General features: G+C 43.0%; 1 pseudogene; it reads left to right on the top strand.

Annotated features, from left to right (window-relative positions):
• Positions 1–735: 735 nt before the first annotated feature.
• The window catches only part of LOC110166397 (dematin-like), a 51,123-nt pseudogene continuing 42,014 nt past the window's right edge, over positions 736–9,844 (top strand).

Raw genomic sequence — 9,844 nt, 5'->3', positions numbered from 1 at the left:
GAAGAGGGAGTATTCTGCAAAAATGACTTTTTGGTGCTGTCCTACCACGTTATAATGTACTCCCATCAAAAACACACCTGAAGAGGTTTTAGATCATCCATGTGTATTTGAGTTTATTACAGTATAATTACTATATATTACAGTACGACAAAAGAAGAAATTCAGTTTGTCAACTGCACAAAAGTTAATTTTTGTCAAATACGTTATTTATTACAGTATAATTACAGCATATTAAATATACTACGGTACAGTTATAGTATAATTACAGTTTATTTCAGTATAATTACAGTATATTGGAGCATAATTACAGTATTAGAGTATAACTATAGTATATTACAGTATATTAGTGTATACAGTATAATACAGTATATTAAGTATACTTACAGTATATTAGAGTATAACTACAGTATTACAGTATATTACTTTATAATTACAGTACATTAAAGTATACTTACAGTATAATTACAGAATAATTGCAGTATAATATCTGATTCTAATGTTACACTGAAGAGCCGGGGTCAAATTGAGAAATATCTGCGCTCACTTTGCGCCCGCAGCGGTTCCGGGTCTAGAATGTTTTGTCTTTCATGAACTCGCGTTTTGTTTTTGTGTTTTTTGAGTTTGTTCCAGCGGCTTCACTGCGCCTCACGCACGCACACGCACACGCACACACACACACACACGCGCGCGCGCCCCTCCCTCAGTGAAACGAGAGAGAGAGAGCACAGAGGGAGAGAGAGAGACGCACACACCCACACGCACTCTCACGCACGCACGCTCCCGTACAGTCCGCGCGCAGAGTCCCGGAGCGGTGCAGAGACGCGCAGTGTTCCGCCGCTGGATCCAGGTAAGAGCCGCTCTCCCCGCTCCCCTCGGGTGCCTCGGGTCCCTCGGGTCTCTCCGGTAAACCCCCTGCACGTGAGGGTGAAAAACGCGGGACGTGGGTGCGTTTTGCGTGAGCGTGGATCATTTTTTTTCACAAACCGAGCCATCCTCTGCGGACTCAGCGAACCAATTCCACTCCATTATCGCGAGATCAGCCACAAGTTCAACCGGGATTATCCGCTTTTTAATCAGATAAAAACATCCAGAGAGCGACGTGTGTTCAGCGGGCAGAGGTGAGCACAGCAGCCGGGCCGGAGTGCGCGTCCCCCGGCTGCGCACAGGGCCGTGTCCCGCTGGAGAGTCCGGTCCGCTCCGTGGGCACCTGCAGAGGAATTATGTAAGAACGCATCCATGTAAAGTGAACGGGACGGAGCGGCGGGACGGAGCGGCAGGACGCGGCGGGACGCGGCAGGACGCGGCGGGACGCGGCAGGATGCGGCGGGGAGGGGGCGGATTAAGAGAAGCACCAAGCCGGTTTATGTAACACTCAGAGCGGCTTCCCCCTGCAACATCTGCCGCTGAACGGGACCGCTGCGGGGGTCTGGACCGGAGGCAGAACTGGACTAAAACAAGGACTAAACCAGGACTGATAAGGGGCTAAATCTGGACTGAAGCGCATCCTAAACCCGGACTAAATAAACCAGGATTTAGTGAGGTCTAAACCAGTTCTAAACCAGGTCTAAATCATTTGTAAAACATGTCTAAACCAGGACTAAACAGGACTAAAGAAAAAAACTGGATTTAGCAAGGTTGAAACCAGTTTTGAACCTGTTCTAAACCAGGTCTAAATCATTTGTAAACCAGGTCTAAACCAGGACTAAACAGGATTAAACTAGGACTAAATAATCCAGGGTTGGCCAGTTCTAAATCATTTGTAAACCAGGTCTAAACCAGGACTAAAGTAGGACTAAATAAACTAGGATTTAGTGAGATCTAAACCAGTTCTAAACCAGTTCTAAACCAGGTCTAAACCAGGTCTAAATCTGGACTAAAGTGCAACCTAAACCAGGTCTAAATAAACAAGGATTTAGTGAGGTCTAAACCAGTTCTAAACCTGTTCTAAATCATTTGTAAAACATGTCTAAACCAAGACTAGATCATTTCTAAACCAGGACCAAACCAGGATAAGACAGTTTGAAACCAGGTCTAAACCAGGTCTAAATCATTTGTAAAACAGGTCTAAACCAGGACTAAAGTAGGACTAAATAAACTAGGATTTAGTGAGATCTAAACCAGTTCTAAACCAGGTCTAAACCAGGTCTAAATCGTTTGTAAAACAGGTCTAAACCAGGACTAGACCATTTCTAAACCGGGACTAAACAAGGACTAAATAAACCAGGATTTAGCGAGGTCTAAACCAGTTCTAAACCAGGTCTAAATCTGGACTAAAGTGCAACCTAAACCAGGTCTAAATAAACTAGGATTTAGTGAGGTCTAAACCAGTTCTAAACCTGTTCTAAATCATTTGTAAAACATGTCTAAACCAAGACTAGATCATTTCTAAACCAGGACCAAACCAGGATAAGACAGGTTGAAACCAGGTCTAAACCAGGTCTAAATCATTTGTAAAACAGGTCTAAACTAGGACTAAAGTGGGACTAAATAAACCAGGAGTAAACCAGGTCTATACCAGGACCAGACCAGGTTTGTTTGCTGAGCCTAAACGTCCTGCCGCGTTGCATGTTGTTGTTGTGCCCTTTAGCAGGACACTTTTACCCATTTAAACATGTCAGTGTGTCTGTGTGATTGGGGGTCAGAGTGGCTGCCATGTTCTTGTCAGTCTGCCCCAGGGCGGCTGTGGCACAGAAGTGTCTCTCAACAGTGTGAGGGCGTCCGGACTCTGCTCCAGCGTTTGCCGTGTGGACGCGGAACGACCACAAAGACTTTTCTGTCCAACTGTGAAGAGTTTTGTCTCATTTTAAATCCTCCAAAATCTGAAATCTGGACTTCAAACTAGTCCAAGAATCACAGACATGTTTGTAGAGGTCTATTTAGTCCTGTTTTAGACCTGTTTTAGACCTGGTTTGGACCTGGTTTGGACCTGGTTTAGAACTTGTATTGTCCTGCTTTAAGGTGCATTCACACTTGTCCTGGTTTGGTCCTGATTTGGTCCTGGTTTAGACCTGGTTTGGACCTGGTTTAGAACTTGTATTTTCCTGCTTTAAGGTGCATTCACACTTGTCCTGGTTTGAGTCCAATTTAGTCCTGAGGTAGACCTAGTTTAGACCTGATTTAGACCTGGTTTGGACCTGGTTTAGAACTTACATTGTCCTGCTTTAAGGTGCATTCACACTTGGTTTGATCCTGATTTGGTTCTGGTTTAATCCTGTTTTAGACCTAGTTTAGATTTGATTTAGACCTGGTTAAAACCTGGTTTAGACCTGGGTAAGACCTAGTTTAGACCTGGTTTAGAACTTGTATTGTCCTTCTTTAAGGTGCATTCACACTTGTCCTGGTTTGGTCCTGATTTGGTCCTGGTTTAATCCTGTTTTAGACCTAGTTTAGACCTGGTTTAGACCTGGTTTAGAACGTGGATTGTCCTGTTTTAAGGTCCATTCACACTAGTCCTGTTTTAAACCTGGTTTGGTTCTGTTAGTCTTGACTTAGTCCAGGTTTAGTCCCTGTTGAGATCTGGTTCTGTCCTAGTTTGAACTGGTGTGATTTATGACCGACTGAGGACTAGACCAGGACTAGACCAGGACTTCCTGTAGCCCCCAGACCTGGTCCAGTGAGCGCGCCTGTTGCCGTGGTGACGGGGCGTGGTCACGTCTGCGGGGCTCTGATAAGACGCCGCTTCTGAGAAAAAGACGCACGTTCACCAAAACAAGAACAAGTTTCACTTTTAAAGCTGCACTGCGCAAGTTTGTCTGAGGAGGGCTCTGTCTGCCGGTCTCCATGGAGATGCCGTTGCTTTGTCTGGAATGTTCCGTGATATAGCTTTAAACATACAGTGTGTAGTTTGCATTTAATCAGTTACAAATCTCTTTGATGATCTGACTCGTACCTTTGTCTCCATGGAGATACATACACTTAATGCCAAACTGCGGGAATTTCAAGGGAAAGTATCAGAAAAGTTACACAGTGCACCTTTAAAGCTTTGGTTACTTTTGGTTGATTACTTTGGTTAATTTGAAAGACTATTACTACTATACTATGACTACTACTACTATTACTACTACTACTACTACTACTACTACTACTTACTACTATGCTACTACTACTACTACTACTACTACTACTACTACTACTACTACTACTACTACTACTACTACTACTACTACTACTACTACTACTACTACTACTACTACTACTACTACTACTACTACTACTACTACTACTACTACTACTACTACTACTACTATGACTACTATGACTACTACTACTGTAACTACTATTTCTACTATGACCACTACTACTACTACTACTAATACTAATACTAATACTACTACGACTTCTATGACTACTACTACTATTACTACTACTACTACTACGACTACTACGACTACTACTACTATTATTATGAGTACTATGACTACTACTACGACTACTAATACTATGATTACTACTACTACGACTACTACTATTATGAGTACTATGGCTACTACTACTGCTACTACAACTACTACTAGTACTACTACTATTATGAGCACTATGACTATTACTACTACTTTTCTCGTTCTGGAGATTTTTCTCTTGTGTCTTTTCTTTGTTTTTCGACTTTGAACTTGAAGTGAAGTTTATGTTTGTTTTTTTATTTTCACTCACTGAGTCTGAACAAAGAACGAGTCAAACCCACAACCCAGGACTAAACCAGGACTAAACCAGGTCTAAACCAGGTCTAAACCAGAACTAAACCAGGTCTAAACCAGAACTAAATCAAGACTGAAAAACTACTGAACCAGGACTGAACCAGGACTAAACCAGGTCTAAACCAGGACTAAACCAGGTCTAAACCAGGACTGAACCAGGTCTAAACCAGGACTAAACCAGGTCTAAACCAGGACTAAACCAGGTCTAAACCAGGACTGAACCAGGACTGAACCAGGACTAAACCAGGTCTAAACCAGGACTAAACCAGGTCTAAACCAGGACTGAACCAGGTCTAAACCAGGACTAAACCAGGTCTAAACCAGGACTAAACCAGGTCTAAACCAGGACTGAACCAGGACTAAACCAGGATTAAACCAGGACTGAACCAGGACTAAACCAAGAATAGACCAGGACTAACCCAGGATTAAACCAGGACTAAACCAGATCTAAACCAGGACTAAAACAGGACTAAACCAGGACTAAACCAGGACTAAACCAGATCTAAACCAGGACTAAAACAGGACTAAACCAGGACTGACCCAGGACTAGACCAGGACTGAACCAGGACTAATCCAGGACTAAACCAGGCCTGAACCAGGGCTAAACCAGGACTAAACCAGGACTGAACCAGGTCTAAACCAGGACTAAACCAGGACTGAACCAGGATTTAAACAAGGACTAACCCGGGACTAAACCAGGTCTAAACCAGGATTTACAAAGGTCTAAACGAGGCCTAAACCAGAAATGAACCAGGTCTAAACCAGAACTGAACCAGGTCTAAATGAGGTCTAAACCAGGATTTAAACAGGTAGAAAAAAGACCCAAACCAGATCTAAACCAGGTCTAAACCAGGTCCAGGCTGGCCTGAGTTGTGCGTTTGTTTTCGTGTTTGCTGGTGCCAGGCGGGCGGTGTTTACGTGGGAGGTCTGTTTTGGCGCCCACTCGTTTTACTCACAGCTGATTGGACGCAGAGGAGCCGTTACTATAGCGACCTGGACCGATTCCCAGCATACCTCAGAAGTGTCCGTGTGTCAGATGCCCTCCCTGACGTGTCCGTGTGTCAGATGCCCTCCCTGCGTGTCCGTGTGTCAGATGCCCTCCCTGACGTGTCCGTGTGTCAGATGCCCTCCCTGACGTGTCCGTGTGTCAGATGCCCTCCCCGATTTTGATAGAAATGATGGGAGAAAAAAATGTTTGTGGATTTGACGTTTGGTGGCAGAACATTGAGAGGGACAACACACTCTGCAGTTAAAATTGTCCTTAAAATAATTTTGAAATCATAAATAATAGTTAAATATTTGTACGCACTAAAGTATTTGCAGTATTTGTAGTTAAAGTACACAGAAGTACATGATTTTCGAGAGATGAGCGAGGGACGGTCTCTATGGAAACAGCACTGATGCTTCTTAAAATAGATTCACAACAACAACCAGGTCTAAACCAGGTCTAAACCAGGTCTAAACAAGGTCTAAACCAGATCTAAACCAGGTCTAAACCAGGTCTAAACAAGGTTTAACCAGATCTAAACCAGGTCTACACCAGGTCTAAACAAGGTCTAAACCAGATCTAAACCAGGTCTAAACCAAGTCTAAACCAGGTCTAAACCAGGTCTAAACCAGGTCTAAACCAGGTCTAAACCAGGTCTAAACAAGGTCTAAACCAGATCTAAACCAGGTCTAAACAAGGTCTAAACCAAGTCTAAACCAGGTCTAAACCAGGTCTAAACAGGTCTAAAACCAGGTCTAAACCAGGTCTAAACAAGGTCTAAACCAGGTCTAAACCAGGTCTAAACTAGGTCTAAACCAGGTCTAAACCAGGTCTAAACCAGGTCTAAACCAGGTCTAAACAAGGTCTAAACCAGGTCTAAATCAAGACTAAACCAGATCTAAACCAGGTCTAAATCAAAACTAAACCAGGTCTAAATAAATCAAGATTAAACCAGGTCTCAACCAGGTCTAAACCAGGTCTAAACCAGGTCTAACCCCGATCTAAACCAGGTCGAAATCAAGACTAAACCAGGTCTAAACCAGAATTGAACCAGGACTAAACCAGGTCTAAACCAGGTCTAAACCAGGTCTAAACCACAATTGAACCAGGACTAAACCAGGATTGAACCAGGTCTAAACCAGGTCTACTGATGAATCTAGTGAATAGAGATGCAACAATAACTGAAATATTGTGATATTGTATAATATTATATGATAATATATTATAATATTATATAATATATTATATGATAATATAATATTATATAATATATTATATATAATATATATATATTATTATATATATATATATTATATATATATTATAATATATATATATATATATATATATATATATATATGATATAATATTGTGGCCATCACAATAAATCAAATTAAACTGAAGTCTCTTTGCTTAAATGAAATCACTTCTGTTTTATTAATGACCATAACGTTAGTTTTGTTCAGTGTGTCACTAATGCATCATTGTTGTTTCCTTTAAGTTTTGGTCTTTCTTCTCTTGATAGTTGTGGATAAATTCTTCATGTTAGAATGTTTATCCTTTGTGGACCTTTTTGGTTGAAGATTTGGTGATGGGGCAGATTAATAAAGCTGCTGGAGAATACGACACACATTTACACACATTTAAACACACATTTTGCCACAAATAAACATTAACCAGAAGATCTGCAAACCATCAGCGAGGCACTTTGGCCGTTGTGAAAAAGTTCTGTAGTGAATCTTGTGGATTACAGATGCAGGGCTGTGATTGGCTGAGCCTGGGTCACATGATGCTGGTCTGAGGTCGCCTGATTCATCAACCGGTTTTCATTCATTTCACTTCGTAGAATCCGTCTGACCTTGCAACGTTAAAATTCATTCGTTCAACAGTAGACGGGTACTTTTTATCGAGCTGCCCGAACTTGTACTTCCAGGGTTTTTGCGAACCGTCTAGTGTATTTGTGAGAAGAATCCCTCAGTCATTGTTAGAATCCATGGTGAGGAGAAAATTCAGTTTGTTGACTGGACAAAGGTTAGTTTGGTTGAAGACGTTTGGCAGCTCATCCAAGCTGCTTCTTCAGTTCATAACAGTTCAGAACTGAAGAAGCAGCTTGGACGAACTGCCAAACGTCTTCAACCAAACTAACTGAATTTTCTCCTCGTCTCGTCTAGTGTATTCTGATTCCTGACCTAGTCGCTGGAGAGAAATGCAAGCGGAGGCACTAGGTTCCGCCAACCTGGATAGATCTGAGGTAGATTAAACCAGATTTTTACAGATTCATATTTTGACGTTTCTGTGTTGTTGTTTTTTTTTCACAGAATCTGAGGCACAGACGCCCGACCCTCGCACCATGATCCCCTTCTCTCCTCTGTGTCCCTGAGGTGAGCCACAGGAAGAAAAGCTGAAAAAAAAGTGTTGAAGTAGAGAATTCTGTTTTTGAGAGTCGCACACTGATGATGTTCAACACAATTTACACGCAAGAAAGAGTGTAAAGCAGTTTGAGTGCCTTGAAGGTGGAAAAGCGCTATAGAAAAATGTGACCATTTACCAAGAAACTGATACTTTAAACATGATTTAAATAAAATAAAGGCGTTTTTGAATATTTTGATTTGTCAAATAATAATCTTTATGTACATCAGAGGAGTTCTGGCCCAGTGTACAACAAGGGCCGTATCTCATATGATTCTGCAGGAAATGGGCGAGGAAGTCCCGCCCACAGAGGAGACACCAGCGAGGAGAAAGGGTCTAAACTCCTCACTCAGACCGATAAAGTTTGATTCTTTTCTCTGACGCCTGTTTACTCCTTCGTTCCGTCGTTTTCTTTGGGACGACTCTTAATATAACACGTTTGATTGACAGCTGAAAAATGGACGTTCGAGGAGAGGAATCGAGGAGAAGGAAGCGAGGAAAGAGAAATGAGACGCGGCCGTGGTTCCTCGTTATCGAATTCATGATTTTACAAACACAAAGTCTTATCTGAAACCCCAAAATGCTTAATCGGGAGAAAAAAGTGACATCTTGAGTTTGACCTTCGTAAATGTTTTAGTCAAATAAAGAGAAATAAACTAACGTGATTTCTTTTTTTTTTGTTCTTGTTTCAGGAAGTGGCAGCTCCGACAGGAAAATGATGATGCCAAAGGTGAAGACACAAAACTCAAAGAATCATTTAATTTAATTTTCTGATAGATTGTTTTAAATATTTGGACTTTTTTTTTTTTTTTTTTTTCAGTCGACCGCTCAGACGTCGCCGGGGAGCGTCCTGTCCTTAAGACCCACCACCCCCGGCTCCCCCCTCACCATCACCGTGAGAAATACTACAAATACTTCTACTACTAATACTACTGCTACTACCTAGAGAGGAAGACCAGAGTAGATTTATAGATGGAGTGAAAGAGCAGAGGGTCAGAGGAGGACAGGATCAGAGGAGGAGCAGAGGTTCAGACGAAGAGAAGATGAGAGGAAAAGTGGAGGAGCAGATGATGGAGAGGAGACCGTCAGAGGAAGAGAGGATCGGAGGAGGAGCAGAGGGTGAGAGGACCAGAAATGAGGTTCAGAGGAGAGGGTCAGAGGAAGAGAGGGTCGGAGAAGATCGTCAGGGGAACAGAGGAAAGATTCTGAAGAGAGGATCAGAGGAAGAGAGGAGGTGCAGATGATGGGGAGGAGGAGCAGAAGTTCAGAGGAGCAGAGGAGAGGTTCGGAGGAGAGGGTCAGACGTGCAGATGGGACAGAGGAGGAGCCGAGGGTGGAGAGGAGGAGAGGTTCAGAGGACCAGAGGAAGAGAGGAGGAGTAGATGATGAAGAGGAGGAGAGGGTCAGAAGAGAGGGTCAGAGGAGTAGAGGAGAGGTTCAGAGGAAAGAGGAGGAGCAGAGGGTCAGAGGAAGAGAGGGTCGGAGGAGGAGAGGAGGAGCAGATGATGGAGAGGAGGAACAGAGCAAGAAAGGAGCAGAGGAGAGGTTTCAGAGTAGTAGGAGGGAGCCAGAGGAGGAACAGAGGATGCAGAGGAGGAGCAGAGGGTCAGAGGGGGAGCAGAGGGTCAGAGGAAGAGGGTCAGAGGAGGAGAGGAGGAGCAGATGATGGAGAGGAGGAACAGAGCAAGAAAGGAGCAGAGGAGAGGTTCAGAGTAGTAGGAGGAGCAGAGGAGGAACAGAGGAAGCAGAGGAG

Source organism: Boleophthalmus pectinirostris, unplaced genomic scaffold (assembly GCF_026225935.1).
Source record: "Boleophthalmus pectinirostris isolate CB_2022bp ecotype Guang Dong unplaced genomic scaffold, ASM2622593v1 HiC_scaffold_4, whole genome shotgun sequence".
NCBI classification, from domain to species: domain Eukaryota; kingdom Metazoa; phylum Chordata; class Actinopteri; order Gobiiformes; family Gobiidae; genus Boleophthalmus; species Boleophthalmus pectinirostris.
This window is presented reverse-complemented; position numbering and strand designations above follow the sequence as displayed.